The sequence below is a fragment of the Mustelus asterias genome, chromosome 25, assembly GCF_964213995.1.
Source record: "Mustelus asterias chromosome 25, sMusAst1.hap1.1, whole genome shotgun sequence".
Taxonomy (NCBI): domain Eukaryota; kingdom Metazoa; phylum Chordata; class Chondrichthyes; order Carcharhiniformes; family Triakidae; genus Mustelus; species Mustelus asterias.
The window spans coordinates 50,291,491-50,308,671 of record NC_135825.1 but is presented as its reverse complement, the minus strand read 5'-3'; the positions used below and the strand labels follow the sequence as shown (position 1 = coordinate 50,308,671).

General features: G+C 43.6%; 1 protein-coding gene and 1 non-coding gene across 2 annotated transcripts in view; one reads left to right on the top strand and one right to left on the bottom strand.

Moving 5' to 3' along the window:
• The window catches only part of LOC144479217 (synaptotagmin-6-like), a gene marked incomplete at its 5' end in the record, with an annotated part of 144,125 nt that overhangs the window by 81,957 nt on the left and 44,987 nt on the right, over positions 1-17,181 (bottom strand). The gene's annotated exons all lie outside the window — the stretch shown is intronic.
• trnat-ugu (transfer RNA threonine (anticodon UGU)) lies at positions 8,379-8,451 on the top strand. The gene has a single exon. It is a non-coding gene; the product is annotated as a tRNA-Thr (tRNA).

Here is a 17,181-nt window from a genome sequence, read left to right as displayed (position 1 = left end):
ACAGGCTTTCTAACCAGCCTATTTCAACAGCTGCTCTCATCCCTCTATCCATCACCGCCTACAGGGCTGCCAGAAATCTGATGAAAAAATAAAAATTCCAGGCAAAGTGGGTAATAATTTGAGTGTGTGCCTTGGAAATGGAAAACAGCCCAATTTGCATTTGACATGCCTAATACGAAGGCCCAGATTTCTGCCATAGTCGGAAACTTTTCCATCATGGTACAAAATCCCAGAAATGGCTGAAAACTCTAAGTCCCCCTTTAACATGGCATGTTCCACTTTCACTGGGGCGGGGGTGGAGTCAGGCTCGGGTTCATGGAAGCAGAGTGTACAGAGACAGATAGCCATTTACATACCAGCTTTCTCCACTGAAGAGGGAGTTTTGTAGGCAAGGTGTGTGAAGCCTGTAGTGTATAGATTAGCTCAGATCGAAGCTGGTCTGAACTTAGATTGTTTGGATAGTCAGGGCATCCTTTGGAGAGGTAATGCTTCTCTTTGGATCTGGTCCCAGGATACCTTGGGGGTGGAAGACACCCTTTGAGAGACATAAGGAACTATTTGAGGATGGCAAGGCACCCTTTGGGATTGTTAAAAGTAAACTTCATTGTGCATAAAAATCATTGGAATTGTCAAGCTGTTGGAATTTAGAAAACCCATTGGAATTGTCAAACTGTCAAATTGTTGAGGAACTATCAATTGATGCTTGATGATTTGGCATGGAGGGGGTTAACGGCAAAGGGTGGTGGGAGAATGGCATTGGTTGGCATGAGGGTTCTACGCTTGTGGTTTCTTGAGTATAGAAGACCAAGTGTTGTGTCATTCTACCACCGTGCTAAATGGGATAGATTTCAAACAGATCCAACAACTCAAAATTGGGCATTTGTGTGTCACTGTGGACTATCAGCAGCAGCAGAATTGTACGCAACCAGCAACTTCATGGCCCAGCATATCCCCCTTTACAATACAAAAGTCTGAGGTCACATACTAACCGACTCAAGAATAGACTTTTGAACAGACCTATCTCACACTAAGTTGATCTTTCTCTACACCCTAGCTATGGCTGTAACACTACATTCTGCACTCTCTCATTTCCTTCTCTATGAACAGTATGCTTTGTCTGTATCGCGCACACGAAACAATACTTTTCACTGTATACTAATATATGTGACAATAATAAATCAAATCAAACCATCAAACTGGGTGATCAACTCTAGCTCAATGAAGGGTGCTGGTCAGCAGCACCAGGCACACCTAAAAATGAATTGTCAACATGGTAAAGCCACAACAGAGGACTACTTTGGTGCCAAACAGTAGTCGCAACATGCAATAGACAGAGCTACCAATCCTACAATTAACAGATCCAATTTAAGTTCTGCAGTCCTGCCACATCCAGTCACAAATGGTGGTGGACATTAAAACAGGTAACTGGAGGAGGAGGCTCCACAATCACATGATTAGCCATGATCTTATTGATGGCAGAATAGGCTCAAGGGGGGTAAGGCCTATCTTCTGCATCAATGTTCCTATATATTTATAATTAATATAACTTATCATATATTAATGGATGTAGATTTTTTTATGTGGGCTGGGCCAGCATTTATTGTCCATCCTTAATTGCCCTGGAACAGGTGAGAGGTTCATTTTTGAGAGATGATATAGCCTAACCCTGGTGGACAAGTGGAAGATCAATCTTCATTCAGCACTGGTGATAACAGCAACATGTGACACATTCAACTTTTAAAGTGGGTTTCTCAGCAAGGAGAAATCTCTCTCTCACCATTATTACAATTCCAGTACAGCATCCAACAGTCAGGCCACCCAACCGCATTCTGAAATATCACTCGCAACACAGGAAAACAGAAGCCTTGATATTCTTTGAGCTATTCAGAACTTTGCTCAATTTCTTCCTCACAAACCTCAGAGGTACCACAGGCAAAGCCATATTGACCTTGAATGCTCTCCTCCCTTTCACATGGACAAGTTGATTGTATAAACTGAAGAGAACTACGGCAGCACTGGTAAAGTACAGGAAGGTCTGTAGACAAGAGCAAGACATGTTCTCGATTGTGGTGAGAAATATCTCAACACTATCTGAATACTAACTAGTTTTTCCTGAAAGCCAGCTCACAAATTATTCAGTAAAGTAGCTCCTCTGGCTTGCATTGTCTTTTGTTTTTAGTTGGAATGACTTCACAGCCTATTGGGCCTCACGGATAACTAATGAGGGAGAATGACAAACACAGGCCCATGGTCATTTTTCACATCACCTCAAGTACACTGTACAATGACAGAGTGTGAACAAATATTCATATATAAGTTTGAAACACTCAGAGGGCATTTATTTCAATATATTTATCATGGATTATGTTTGTCCATTCATGATGTAATTTCCAAGACAAAGTCATTTTAAAAGCTTTTCTCGAAATCTAATAGAGAATCTAAAACTTACACAGCCTGGGTTATTCTTTTTAATTCATGGGACATTAACATTGCTGGCTGGCCAGCATTTATTGCCCATCCCTAGTTGCCCTTGAACTGAGTGGCTTGCTAGGCCATGTCAGAGGGCAGTTCAGAGTCAGCCACATTGCTGTGGCTCTGGAGTCACATGTAGGCCAGACCAGGTAAAGATGGCAGATTTCCTTCCCTAAAGGGCATTATTAAACCAAATGGGTTTTTCCTGACAATTAACAAAGGTTTCATGGTCATCAGTAGATTCTCAATTCCAGAAATTTTGATTGAATTCACATTGCACCAGCTGCTGTGGTGGGATTCGAACCTAGGTCCCCAGAACACTAGCAGTTTCTAGATTAATAGTCCATGATAATACCATTAGGCCATTGCCTCCCCTCAGAAGACTTTAGAAGATGATCATGCAAATATAAACCTTTTTGTTATTTAAGTGTGATCATCCAATAAATAGTAGGTACCAGCCAATGTCATACAAAATTACATCGATCAATCTTAACTCCTAATTCATGCTTAATTAGCTCATTTCAATCACTCTTGTATGATACTTAATACTCATACCAAAAGTCAGGGAGGAGGGAATAACACATAGCCACGATACTGGAGACTATTCAGCATAACATCAGTTGCAGGAAAAATATTGGAAGATTAGTGAAAGTAGAAAAACAGCTAGAAACCAAAAAAAAATCATCAGTCGTTAATATGAATCTCTGAAGGAAAAATCTTGCTTTACCGCCCTCATTAAATACTTTGAAGAGATAACAGAGAGAGTAGTCTAGGGTAACACAGTGGATATAATGGGTGAGATTCTTCAGCCTCCCAGCCATGTGTTTCCTGTTGGCGGGAGGTGGCATGTTGCCTGCTAGTGGTGGGATTCTCTGGTATCGCCGCTATCACTGGGAATTCCAATGGACAGCACCCCACGCTGGCGGGAATCCCATGGGTGGGGGTGCACTGCTGGGACCAGAGAATCCCTCCGACGTGAATGGCAGGAGAATTCTGGCCAACATAGCTAGATTTACAAAAGGCTTTTGATTAGGTATCACAAAATGGACTAATTAATGCGTTCAGAGCAAGCAGGGCTTAGGGACAAAGAAGAGAATAGCGACTAAGCTATCTGATGGTTGATTGGCCACGGCAAATTACTACTTAGTGTCAGGGAGACGAGCAGGGTAAATACGCGGGGCTACAGTGATAGAGGCTGGGTGGGATTGTAGTCAGTGCAGACTCGATGGGTCGAAGGGCCTCCTTCAGCACCATAGGATTCTATGATTCTTCCATGTGATGCAAAGTGGGAATTGGGATCCCACCTGGATCGGTGTTGGGAGACATTTGTTCACAATTTATGCTAACAATTTAAACTTTGGAATCAAAAACATAATTCCCAAATTTGCTGATGACACAAACTGTGGGGATTAGTTAATACTGAGAAAACTGTAAGTAGTAACAAGGCAACATTGATAAATTTATAGAATGGGCACATTATTGGCACGGATCCACAATGAAAATTAATGGGAGGTATTTTATTTTGATAAGAGAAATATGGAGGTTACATATGACTTGGAAAGTAAGTATCTACATGGGGTAGAGGAGCAAAGGATTTGGGAGCTTAAATATGCAAACCACCAAAAAGTAGCAATACAGGTTAATATGGGATTGTGAAAACGCAAATCAATTGCGTGATCATAGAAGCATAGAATTCCCACAGTACAGAAGGAGGCCATTCGACCCATTGAGTCTACACTGACCCTCCAATAGAGCAGCTCTCACAGACCCAATCCCTGTCGCCCTATCCCTGTAAGCCTTTGACAAGGTACCGCATAGTAGATTGTTGCATAAAGTTAAATCTCACGGGATCCAGGGTGAGATATCTAAATGGATACAAAATTGGCTTCTTGACAGAAGCCAGAGGGTGGTTGTAGAGAGTTCTTTTTCAAACTGGAGGCCTGTGACCAGCGGTGTGCCTCAGGGATCAGTGCTGGGTCCACTGATATTTGTAATTTATATTAATGATTTGGATGAGAATATAGGGGGCATGGTTAGTAAGTTTGCAGATGACACCGAGATTGGTGGCATAGTGGACAGTGAAGAAAGTTATCTCCAATTGCAACGGGATCTTGATCAATTGGGCCAGTGGGCTGACGAATGGCAGATGGAGTTTAATTTAGACAAATGCGAGGTGATGTATTTTAGTAGATTGAACCAGGGCAGGACTTACTCAGTTAATGGTAGGGCATTGGGGAGAGTTACAGAATAAAGAGATCTAGGGGTACATGTTCATAACTCCTTGAAAGTGGAGTCACAGGTGGACAGAGTGGTGAAGAAGGCATTCAGCATGCTTGGTTTCATCAGTGAGAACATTGAATACAAGAGTTGGGACGTCTTGTTGAATTTGTACAAGACATTGGTAAGGCCACACTTGGAATACTTGTGCAATTCTGGTCACCCTATGATAGAAAGGATATTATTAAATTAGAAAGAGCGCAGAAAAGATTTACTAGGGTGCTACTGGGACTTGATGGATTGAGTTATAAGGAGAGGCTGTATAGACTGGGACTTTTTTCTCTGGAGCGTAGGAGGCTGAGGGGTGACCTTATAGAGGTCTATAAAATAATGAGGGGCATAGACAAGGTAGATAGTCAATATCTTTTCCCAAAAGTAGGGGAGTCTAAAACTAAAGGGCATAGGTTTAAGGTGAGAGGGGAGAGATACAAAAGTGTCCAGAGGGACAATTTTTTCACACAGGGCGTGGTGAGTATCTGGAACAAGCTGTCAGAGGTAGTAGTAGAGGCAGGTACAATTTTATCTTTTAAAAAGCATTTAGATAGTTACATGGGTATAGAGGGATATGGGCCAAATGCGGGCAATTGGGATTAGTTTAGGGGTTTTTAAAAAAAGGGTTGCATGGACAAGTTGGGCCAAAGGGCCTGTTTCCATGCTGTAAACCTCTATGACTCTATGACTCTAAGTATTACTCCACTGATACCCCTAATCTACAAGTCTTGGACACTAAGGGGAAAATAAGGATTTATTTTTAGAGGAATAGAATTGAAAAGTGGAGAAGTTATACCAACTCGCATTGAGCCTTGAGTAGACCACACTTGCAACCTGGTGTATAGCTCCGATCACCACAATATATGTAACTTGTGGAAAGGGCAGGGGTCAAATCAAGTCATGGAAATGCAGACAGAAACCCAGGTGTTGTGGTCCATGTTGGAACAAATAACACGAGAAGGAACAGGATGGAGGTTTCTGTCGAAAGAGTATCAGCGATTAGTCTCTAAATCAAAAAGCAGGACATTGAGGGTATTAATCTCTGGGTTATTATCTGGGCCACATGCAAATTGGCATAGGAACAAAGAGTAGAAGAGAATTAGCATGTGGCTAAATGGTCGGTGTGAGAAAGAGGGTATGGGACATTGGCACCAGTTCTGGGTCAGGGGAGAGCTCTATCAGTGGGATGGGCTACACCTGACCCAGCATGGGAGTCAGGTCAGAGTGGAAAGTTTAAATAGGAGGTGGAAAAGGCTTTAAATTAGTAAGATTGGAGGAGACAGAAGAAATGCACCATGAGTATGTGACAGGTTTGATGGCCCAGCCGTTCCTCCCTGGCAGTCTTTTCTTTTGGCCGAACTCTCCGGCCCTTCACGCCCTGCCATCGTGAACGGAAAATTTGGCGCTCGGCCAAAACTCCATTCACTGCAGCGGAACTGGAGAACACCAGCTGCGGGCGAGACCGGAGAATCCAGCCCCTTATCAATTCTTAAGGAAATATCTCCCTTGTCAACTTTATGCAAAAGGGGCATTGTTGCTTTATGAATGCCTGTGAATGATCCTGCAGGCTGCACATTGGGACATAATTAAAAATTAGTCTGCGGAAAGAATTTGCTTGTCTTGGTCACTGCAAAGTCCATTGAGTCAGTTTTCATTTCGTTCCTGTTCATTTATCGGGTGAAAGCCTTTATTTGATATCTCATTAAAACATACTGATGCTGGACTGAAGAGCAAATGTATGTCTATAACAATCCTTCTGCTTATTCCGATCAGCACATTCAGCACCCCTCAAACCGAATCAGCAGTATTTGCAAACTCTAAAAGCAGCCTGGATATTAGCGGCTGCTAAATGATCATTCAGTGTTTACAAAAGTACTGTCAACATTACTGTGATAGACTCTCGCATCGGTAATGGGATCGTACATCCTCACAATGTCATTCAGTGGTGAGGTTTGAGATCTTTGCAGACAAACTGTTGTGATCTCCAAAATAAAATGAAGCCTGGCAGTTTTAAAAGGTGGAGTTGTCCTTCTAAGGCACATTTTGGGACCACATTGCGAGTCCCTTGTTTGTTTACACTGGTCCAAACAGATTAAGAGTTATGGAACTGCAGTTACTTTTGAAATGCAGCACGAAAGGCCCCTATGAGCTAAGGGTCCCATTAGACCGTAGTTCAGTTTGGCAGCTGCGGTATCTTTTGGCCAGCTGCCTGGATTCAGCTGGGGCTGAACCAGGACAGGGCTTTGAGTCCCGCATTGCTCATGGTCTGTACGAGGTAGATGTTTGAAGAGCACATTTAAGTATCGGTGAGTTTAAACAAATGCTGGACTTTAATTGTCCCTCCAGAGGTGGGCGGCATGGCGGCAAGATTTCCTGATCTGCCTCAGGAAAAAAGTGGCGGGGTCTTTGTTCTTGGGGTGGGGGTTTGGACGGGCAGGGGCACCCTGGAGTCAAGCTCCCCAACCTCAAACACAGATTGGAGGCAGCCCAAGGGGTTTGCTAAGTGCCAAGGTGAGCTGATTTAAAGGCTGTGTCATTAAATATTAGGCCTACAGCCCTCATCCCTCTCACCCCACCCCTTCTCCATGCCCATCCATGCCAACTCATAACTGCCACCCAGCCCATGGCTCCTCATACCCTCATTGCCAATCCATGCAATAGTCTGTGCCAGCTTAGTGCCAATTCATGACCTCCACTCATCTCCATGGCCTCTTATTACCCATATGCCAATTTAGTTCCACCTAATGACCCCATTCATTCCCATGGCCCTTTGTCACCCCTATGCCAACTTAGTGCCAACATATGCCAACTCATGACACCACCTATCCATCCCCATGGCCCCTATGCTAACTCATGTCAATGCATGTCCACCATCTACCTTTGCCCTTACACTCTTCATGCTAACTCACCCGGTATCCACCATAGGCAGACATCAGGAGCCATGCTGTGATTAAATAAAGTAAAGTTCTAAGTATGTATTACAGACTTCCAAACATACAAATAACATTGCATAATGTAATTTGTAATAATGTAACTCATAAAAGCCCATTCAATATGTTTAAATTCCCTAAAGTAGTTAATCCCTTATAAATACAAACATTTAACCTCACATTAAAGGCAGCTGATGATAATAACCTCTTGGAGTTGTTAATAAAGCTGTGAAATTACTGCCCCCGCTGTAATAACGATAGCAGTCACGCAGTAATAATGTTGCAATAATAACACAGGGTTACATCAATAAACATTGCTTAAAAGCAGAATTTTCACAAGCAAAAGATCACAACAGTTTGTCTGCAAAGATCTCGAACCTCACCACTGAGTGATCTTGTGAGGATGTGCAGCCTTATTGCTGATGTGAGAGTCTATCACAGTAACGTTGACAGTGCTTTAGTTTGTAAATGGGGAATGATCATTTAACAGCTGCTAATATCCAGGCTGATGTTAGAGCTTGCAAACACTTGTTAATTTCATTGAGAAGAACTGAATATGTTGGCTGCAGTAAACTGATCTTTTTTTAATCCACAGACATAGGCAGGTTGTGTTTTCATTCAGAATTTAAAGTGTTGTCCATTCAGATAAATTGGCAGCTTGACGGATCCACAGACCTTATCTGCTTTTTATGAGCATTTATATCAATTGGCTCCATAGCTCAGTGGTTAGAGCACTGATCTTGTAAACCCGGGGTCACGAGTTCAATTCTTGCTGGAGCCTGCAGTTAAAGTTTTGGGTGGCACAGTGGTTAGCACTGCTGCATCACAGCATCAGGGACCTGGTTCGATTCCCGGCTTGGGTCACTGTCTGTGTGGAGTTTGCACATTCTCCCTGTGTGGTGGTGCTCCGGTTTCCTCCCACAGTCCAAAAGATGTGCTGGTTAGGTGCATTGGCCGTGCTAAATTCTCCCTCAGTGTATCCGAACAGACACCAGAGTGTGGTGACTAGGGGATTTTCACAGTAACTTCATTGCAGTGTTAATGTAAGCCTACTTGTGACACTAATGAATATAAACTACTCTAAAATAATCACACACTGCAGGATAAAATCGTCCCTCCAGTGAAAATGGAGTCTGTTTAAACTCAGCAAATTGCCCTGCTGAGTTTGGGTTTCCTTCATGCGTGAGTCATGTCCTATCAGGAGCAGATTTACAATGGAACACAGCAAAGGGTCCCCCTAATGACCAGGGAGCATCCAAAATGAATGAGTTTCAAATTAAAAATGTTTTCTTGTTCTCCAGTGGGCTGGTGGATTTCCTACTAGATTTCTAAGCTTCACAAGCCAGGCAGTACCAAGACTCAATGCTTGGTCCATTCTGAAGTAGGTCATCTCAGCTTGTGTTAATGGGAACACCAGAAGTGATCTCCAAATCTTTGGGATGGGGAAACTAATCAATCAGCAGGATTGGTAGTCCAGACCCCTCAAAGTTCACCGCCTTCTGGATCATGTCGCGCTTCCCGATTCCCCGTCCCTGTGGTGAGCTGGATGATCCCTAAGGTCCACCACTTCCCTTAGCGAGGGTCCTGGCCACTGACTGAACCAACTCCCTTCTCCCCTGTCCCAAGCTGCCTCTTCATTCTGTCCCCTCGGCTGATGCTCTGCATTTTCAGTGAACTGTTGGCTTCTGTTTCTCCAACAGGCAGGCCATGTTTTTCAGCTTTCCAAAACCTGTCGCTTATTGATGATCTGTAGCAGTTTGCTGTGCATACATGATGATGTTTGTCTGCTGACTTAACCCCAGTAACTGGCGAGATTCTTGTAAGCTATGCTGTCCTTCAGCACATTCAGCGCATCATCCAGCACACCACACTGGCAATTATCTTACTACCCATTCTTCCCCTTTTAGGTAGTTACATTTAATCCCAATACACAGAGTTGATGCAACCCAGGGAGCACTGGCTGGGAACAATTTGGACATTTGCACCTCAGGTTACAGGTAAACTGCTTCAAGACCAGCGACCTTTGCAAGGTTCCATTTCTCCGCTCCATTATGCGAGCCTGCAATATATATGCAGCAAAGGTTTCTAGCTCGTGCCGGTCTATATCTTAACTCTGTACTTTGTCACAATTCATAACATAGGGCAGATATGATCACTGAACCTGTGTATTGGGATTTCTTTCAAATCGGATATCTTCCTGGACAAGACTGCAACTTGATGTTTGTTGGAAAGAGCAGGGGCGAGGCTCCAATTCTGTGGTATCCCCATGGATTGATGCTATGACATGTACCAGTTACAATCATCCTGATGCAACGATGGTACAGCCACCAATTAAGTAGCTGATGCACAAATATTTCAAAAAATGTCAATACCCAGGAAAGGATTACAACATTGAGATGACACCGCTCCCACTTGAACCCCATGACAGCGTTCCCACATTAATAGCATAAGTTAAGATGCAGAACACCATCTGTTTATGAATAAAATAACTCCTGGTTCTTATTAACTTCAGCATCCTAACAGTTCAATATCGCTACTGAAATAATCCATGCTTTTCTTTCCATATCTCCAGCCTTTCCTGGAATGAGTAGAGCAACATGGATTTTTCTGGAATTGTGATCGCCACTTTCAGAGTCAGCACATGTCACTTTGATTTTTAGGGCCCCAGTATTGTAAAACTCTGATCTCAGCTGACACTAGTGATGGGATTTTATGGCCTCCCTCGAGCGAGACCCAAGATCAACGGACATTTCTGTTTTCCGCCCCTCGCCCGCTCCCGATTCCGTGGTGGGTGGGGCGATAGAATTCCGGGGTAGGTGTCAACCCCTGGATGGGGGGATGGCAGGATCAAGCTACTGAATTTGGTGATCAACCATGATCGTATTGAATAGCACAGCAGGCTGGAAGGGCCGAATGGCCTACTCCTGCTTCTATTTTCAATGTATGTTTCTATGTATGGATCAGTGGGATGGTACTCTGGGATACTGAGAGAGCGCTCCACCGTCAATCCAAAACATTCCCTCCAGTTCACTCTTGGAACCAAACACAATTTCTTCCTCCTGAACCTGACCATGAGATATGGGCAAAAAAAACGCGATGGCTGGAATTTTACCATCTAGCCCGCCACAGGTACTGGATCAGGCCAGGGGCAGACCATGGAAAGGTCCATTGACCTCAGGTGGGACTTTACGGTTTGGGGACAAGCGAGGCTATAAAATCCCACCAGATGTGTCTTAGTGTCCAATTAACCCGACATTTTCAGGCTTTTCAGTGTAGCTAAAGTGAGCCTATCAGCTGAAAATGCAAAGAGGAATCAGCCTGTGATTGGCTGAACAGCTTCACTGATGTTTTTCAAACAGCAGAGAAGTCAGTCCAGAAATGATGTCCTGGTGAGGTCATAAAAACATAAGAACTAGGAGCAGGAGTAGGCCATCTGGCCCCTCGAGCCTGCTCTGCCATTCAGTATCATGGCTGATCTTTTCGTGGACTCAGCTCCACTTACCCGTCATTCACCAAAACACTTAATTGCTTTACTGTTCAAAAATCTATCTACCTGCCTTAAAAACATTCAATGAGGTAGCCTCAACTGCTTCACTGTGCAGGGAATTCCACAGATTCACATCCCTTTGGGTGAAGAAGCTCCTCTTCAACTCAGTCCTAAATCTGCTCCCCCTTATTTTGAGGCTATGCCCGCTAGTTCTAGTTTCACCTGCCAGTGGAAACAACTTCCCTGCTTCTATCTTATCTATTTCCTTCATAATCCTATATGTTTCTATAAGATCCCCTCTTATTCTTCTGAATTCCAATGAGTATAGTCCCAGTCTACTCAGTCTCTCCTCATAAGCTAGCCCTATCAACTCCGGAATCAACCTAGTGAATCTCAGCCAGCTCAGTCTAATCATGATGTGGACCACAGAGATCCAGGTCTGTACCAATGGAGATAGGATCTGTCAGAAATGGGGATGGGACTTCCGGATCCAAGTGCCAGTTTCGCTAAGACAGGGAGATTATAGAAGTGTATACAATAGCAACGTTTCAGAGGCAACTTGACTGGGATATGAATAGGCAGGGAATAGGGGGATATGGACCACTTGGAGGCAAAAGGTCTTTAGTTTAGAAAAGCATCATGTGTTGGCGCAGGCTTGGTCAGCCAAAGGGCCTGTTCCTGCCCTGTACTGTTCTTCTTTATTCTTTGGTTAAGTCAACATGACTCTGTGAAAATCTAGGCCACTGTGTAAGTTTATAAACTGGAGGGGGTCGATTCTGTATTGGAACAATGTGCAAACCTGTTTTGACAGAGCGAGATAAATTCATTGGATTGATTTGAGTCAGTCTCATATAATCCTAATCATTTGCAATGTTACTCCTCTACCAATCAAATAAAAACAAGAGATCTCCAACACTGTGGTGTTATAGGAGTCTCAAATCCAATACGTTCTGTTCACCTGGCAGACCACTGCACACTATAGCCAATATAAAACGTCATTCTGCCCCTTGGTGCTCCAGAACTACCACAGTGATCACGCTTCAGAACTACTTGATTAGCTGAGTGCTTTGGAGCGTCCCAAGGTTGTGAAAGGTGCTGTAGAAATGCACATCATTTCTTTACTGCAAAACCTAATTGTTTTTGAAGACTACCTAGACCCCTGTCCTGGTCAAAGTACAATCTAAACCTTCGAGCTTGTTCACAACCTTTCCTAGTTTCTCTGACCGAACGTTGCTTTATAAAAAAAAATGAAACCCTTAACAGCATCCTGCTGGCCGCAAATTTTGAGGTGTCTTTGAAAGGGAATCCAAGCTGATTCCCAATGGTTTGTGAAACTGCCTAATTCTTTCTCTACAACTATCTGGCACGCAGTTCCCCATCTCCTAGAATTCTCAGAGGGCAACTAATAGGTGCAGTGGGAAAGCTCAAATATGCGCAATTATCATACAAAAGATGCAAAAGAATCCACAATCTCCCTCCTGATGACTGTCCAGAGGAAAGCGAAGCAGTCTCTGAAGCCAAAGTACATTCCATTGTCCACCCATGATGAGCATCCAATGTGTGTTAAATGGCTAATTTGTTAACATTGCCTCCCCTGTGACCGTATTAGTTTTTATCATTGTAAGCTGTTTGCAGTCTTATTGCGGCTACTAAGGTTTCCAGCATGTTTAACATGCAATTTATTCCACTAGAGCAGCAAACATGTCATTCCTGCGTAAATTGATTATTCACATCAGGGAAGATATAAATATTTAGATATGTATGTATGAATTTATGGCAAGGTTTACTTGAATTTGCAAGCTGCCTGAGTCTTTAGGGATGGTTTTCATTGAATCAACCAGGTGTCTCACTAAGCACAAGGAACTCCAAAAATATTATTGCTTTAAAGATCATCTGTGGAGAAATGATGAGTTATGGATCTCTCGATGTTGGAAAAATAATGGTCAATGTGGAGTTACAATTTTGGCATTGTACATTAGGCCGGGAAGCTGGCCTGAGTCCCTAGAATGTCAGGGATCTATATCTTTGGGAAGATTTATTTCCTGTTGTTGTGAACCTCTTTTACCACCACGTTAGCACCTTGTATTTATGTGCTTCCGCTTGTTTGCAGAGCTGTACAATTCACAATACCACCAGAGAGGGGCAAGTGGAAGTCAAACCCTTCAAACATTATAAAAAACAACTAGGTGCAGACAGAATGGGCCAAATGGCCTCCAGCACCACAACAATTCTGTGAATTCTGCCCTAAGTTACAAAGAGCCCAAAGGCCTAACAGACCCCTTGATACTTTTTAAACTCTGTTCAACATTGCAGTGTCAAAGCCAAGGGTGTGTGATTGTCTCCCGCAGAAAGGGTTGAATACTTATTTTAAAGTTTATTTATCAATGTTACAAGTAGGCTTACATTAACACTGCAATGAAATTAATGTGAAAATCCCTAGTCACCACACTCCGGTGCCTGTCCGGGTACACTGAGAGAGAATTTAGCATGGCTAATGCACCTAACCAGCACATCTTTCGGACTGTGGGAGGAAACTAGAGCACCCGGTGGAAACCCACGCAGACACGGGGAGAATGTGCAAACTCCACACAGTCAGTGACCCAAGCTGAGAATCGGGAATCGAACCCGGGTCCCTGGCGCTGTGAGGCAGCAGTGCTAACCACTGTACCACCGTGCCGCACTTGTGTACCAGAATCAATAGACTTGACAATTGTACAGTCTACTGAGCACTTAAAAAAGGTTAGACAGTGCACCTTTTAACATCACAACTCAAACTTTCTAACTGATAATTTTCATGCTGGTTTTAACCCAATTTTAAATTGATTCTTTTTGATTTGATTTATTATTGTCACATGTATTGGGATATAGTGAAAAGTATTGTTTCTTGCACACTAAGACAAAGCATACTGTTCACAGAGCACATAGGGAGGAGGAAAGGAGAGAGTGCAGAATATAGTGTTACAGTCATAGCGAGGGTGTAGAGAATGATCAACTTAATATAAGGTAGGTCCATTCAAAAGTCTGATGGCAGTAGGGAAGAAGCTGTTCTTGAGTCAGTTGGTCCGTGACCTCAGGCCTTTGTATCTTTTTCCCAACAGAAGGTGGAAGAGAGAATATCCATAAAACATGACCAATGGGAGAATCCGAACTTATATCCTTTACTGTCCAGACACTTTACGTCATGGGAAGCAAAAAATGCCACTTCCGTACTGCAAAGTGTATGGATCAAATCAATTTAGGGGAGATGGTGGCCTAGCAGTAATGTCAATGAACTAGGAATCCAAAGATGGCTAATACTTTGGAAGATGTGTTCAAATCCCACCATGACAGCTAGCGACATTAAATTCAATTCATAAATTTGGAATATAAAGCTAGTCTTAGTGATGGTGACTAGGACAACTCTCTTTTATTGTGGTGTAAACCCATCTGTCCTTTGGGGAAGGAAATCTGCCATTCTTAACCGATCTGGCCTACATACTCCAGACCCACAGTGTCCACTGCCCTCTGAAATGGTCTAGTAAGCAGCTCAGTTCAAGGGCAATCCATTACGGCCATGAAATGCTGACCTTGCCAGCAAGGTCCACATCCCATGAAAGAATCAAGAAGGCTGCTGAAATTTTAGCCTTTATTTTAAAAAGCATAGAAGTCAAAAGTGAGGAAATTATACTCCAGTTGTGCAGAGTCTTGGTCAGACCCCATGTTGGACACTGAGTTCTGATCAGCATATCCTTCAGAAAAATATCTCGGTCTTGGAGGGGGAAAAGCATTGGTTCACTAGAATGACACCAGGGCTGAAAGGGTTAATTTACAAAGTAAGAAGTTTAACAACACCAGGTTAAAGTCCAACAGGTTTATTTGGTAGCAAACGCCACACAAGCTTTCGGAGCTCTTAGCCCCTTCTTCAGGTGAGTGGGAATTCTGTTCACAAACAGAGCATATAAAGACACAGACTCAATTTACATGAATAATGGTTGGAATGCGAATACTTACAGCTAATCAAGTCTTTAAGAAACGAAACAATGTGAGTGGAGAGAGCATCAAGACAGGCTAAAAAGATGTGTATTGTCTCCAGACAAGACAGCCAGTGAAACTGGAGGCAATACACATCTTTTTAGCCTGTCTTGATGCTCTCTCCACTCACATTGTTTCGTTTCTTAAAGACTTGATTAGTTGTAAGTATTTGCATTCCAACCATTATTCATGTAAATTGAGTCTGTGTCTTTATATGCTCTGTTTGTGAACAGAATTCCCACTCACCTGAAGAAGGGGCTAAGAGCTCCGAAAGCTTGTGTGGCTTTTGCTACCAAATAAACCTGTTGGACTTTAACCTGGCATTGTTAAACTTCTTACTGTGTTTACCCTAGTCCAACGCCGGCATCTCCACATCTTAATTTACAAAGCCAGCATGTGCAAACCTGGATTTTATTCCCTTAAGTTTAGAAGGCTGAGGGGAGTTTAAAAGGATTAAGGAATTCCAAAGAGAAATAGTTTGCTCTGGTGGGGAAATCCAGAACAGAGGGCATCATTTTAAAATTAGAGTTTGACTATTTAAGAACGAAATTCGGAAGGACTTTTTCACACCAAAGGGAGTGGAAATCTGAGGCTTCCTTGCCCAAAAGGCTACGGATAACGGGCCAATGACATTTTCAAGAATGAGCAATAGATTTCTGTTAGAAAATATGCAGCTAGCAATTAGGACCTTCTTTTCCCGTCCCCTCCTGCTTTTCATTCTCCTCCCTCAGGACAATGGCACACATTGGAATGCCCACTTCCCCCAGGGAATGTCAGACTTGTTCAAGAATGATCCCTACTGGCGGTGGGGGTGGGGAATCGCACTCTGCCGACATGCTCACATTCCGCAGGCAAAGGCTTTGCAAGTAAACAGAAAGGCAACAAAATAAATTACTCCAGCAGTTATTCCCCGCAGCTGTAATCTCTCTTCAAGTGTTCCACACTCGTTAGGCTCACGAGCTTGTCATCTTACCAATTCCAGGCTCTCAATTGAATTCACTGGTACTACATCATATCCAATGACAATGCAGCCAAGAAGGTAGAGGGTGCCCTGGTCCTGTTAATTATATACTAATTGTATTTAATTATGCACATTAACTGGGGATTCCCCCAGACTCTTAAATAGGATCAGATTGATGTTGGTTTAGGAGCTGCATGTTTGTATTGCCTATCTCTGCAAATAAATGCTGTTAAGAGTGGAAGGGTTGCCTCCAGTTTTTCCTTTCACCACCTGGCTTTCTGGGGTATAACAATCTGAAGCCTCTACCAGTGCTATTGTGAACCAAGGGGCGGCATGTTGGCACAGTGGTTCGCACTGCTGCCTCACAGCTCCAGGGACCCAGGTTCGATTCCTGGCTTGGGTCACTGTCTGTGTGGAGTTTGCACATTCTCCCTGTGTCTGCGTGGGTTTCCTCTGGGTGCTCCGGTTTCCTCCCACACTCCAAAGATGCGCGGGATAGGTTTTTTGGCCATGCGAAATTGCCCCTTAGTGTTCCCGGATGTGTGGGTTAGAGGGGTAAATATGTGAGGTAATGGGGATAGGGTTTGAGTGGGATTGTTGTTGGCGCAGGCTTGATGGGCCGAATGGCCTCCTTCTGCACTGTCGGGAATCTATGAAATGCTGAGAGGAGTTAGAGGGGATAATTCAGGATATTGGTCGACTGCATCTTCATTACTTGAGGAAGCACAACCAAAAGCAGATCGTGCCTGGAATTTTCCGGCTGTTCACGCCCCATCGCCACTGCAAGTGGGGATGGAGAATTTGGCACTCAGCCAGGACCAGAAAATCCTGCTGGCGCGAACAGCCTAAAACTCTGATTTAGGCCGGGATTGTCCAGCACTGCTGTGATGGGACCTGCTGCAGGCGGGGTGTGGGTGGAGGTTTGAGCGATGGGAGAGCCAAAAGTCTTAGACCTTTGGCGGGACTGGAAGACCCCAGCAGTGGGTGGGACTGGAAAAACCTGATTTAGCTTGAGAGCAGTCCTCCATAAGCCACTTGTGTCAAATGGTAAG